This window comes from Periophthalmus magnuspinnatus, chromosome 10, assembly GCF_009829125.3.
Source record: "Periophthalmus magnuspinnatus isolate fPerMag1 chromosome 10, fPerMag1.2.pri, whole genome shotgun sequence".
In the NCBI taxonomy this organism is placed as follows: Eukaryota; Metazoa; Chordata; class Actinopteri; order Gobiiformes; family Gobiidae; genus Periophthalmus; species Periophthalmus magnuspinnatus.
Genome location: NC_047135.1, coordinates 28,228,388 through 28,229,564, shown reverse-complemented (window position 1 = coordinate 28,229,564; position 1,177 = coordinate 28,228,388).

The following is a 1,177-nucleotide window of genomic DNA, read 5'->3' as shown; positions in this document are numbered from 1 at the left end:
TAGTACAACAGTGGAACATCCCCTTTCATATTTACCTCGCTGTTCTAAACAATTCAATTCAGTTAGCGCTCTGTAGTGATTAATAAACCCTATGTGGAAAGCCATGTGCGCCCTGACCCTGCAGCGCCACCTGCCCAGATGAATCCAGCTCATACCAGCCTGCCGCTCCTCATCCTCATCTCCCGCAGCTCTATTTTTCACTCATAAAACATCACACTTTTGTCTGTTTAACTGTGTCCAGATTAAAGCTGTTGTGTCAAGCTGAGGCTACATGGGACGTTTAGTTATTAAAAGCTTCACGTCATGTTGGGTTAGTTTAGTTTATGGCTTTGCTTTTCACAATTTAATATGTGTAGACTTGCTGTACCAACATAAAAGACTTTGCATTAATCTTACAGAGCTAACCTTGCCCCCCCATTACCCTTATTACAGCCCGACCTGTCCTTGAAATCCTGCATTATTCTAGTGAGAGCATGTCAACAGATTATAATCTTCTACTGCCATCTGTTGGTGCTCTCTGCTTCAGTTCAGTCTTAAAGGGAGGGCCCATGTTACGCTTTTTACGTTGTTTCCTCATCCAAACGTACCTTTCATTCACACATATTTAGCACGAAAACCCTGCGTATTTAGGCTGAGTTCTTCTCTCAAACAGAAAACACTCTGTTCCACCTAGTGATGTCATGTGGTGATACAGGAAGTGATGCTCCGCTGTGTTTTTAAACTTCATACACCTTCACCAGAATCATTTGGATGACTCCCAGCCCTGGAATTGCCAATCTGTACTAAACTAAAGTCAAAAAGCCAGCTGTTAACGTGAAAACTACCACTTCATGACATCACAAGGTGGAACAGAGCATTTTGAGCTTTGCAGATGTAGACAGACTAATAACGCAGGATTACTCAAACATGCGTGAATGAAACAAAACATAACTCTGAGTGTGTTTTTGATGGTTTAGCAACATCATAACATGGCTTAAAACTCACAAGAATTTAGTATAATATAGGACCATTAAATATGAAGCCTCCACTCTCCAGTTCTTTTAAAATATTTGTTCAAATTCAATACAAAAAAAGAAAAAAACAGGAGATTTTGAGTACAATACTTTTTATTTACAGCAGATTTCCCAACTCCGTGTTACAAAAATACACTTTCATTATATGTGTCAATAATATGTGG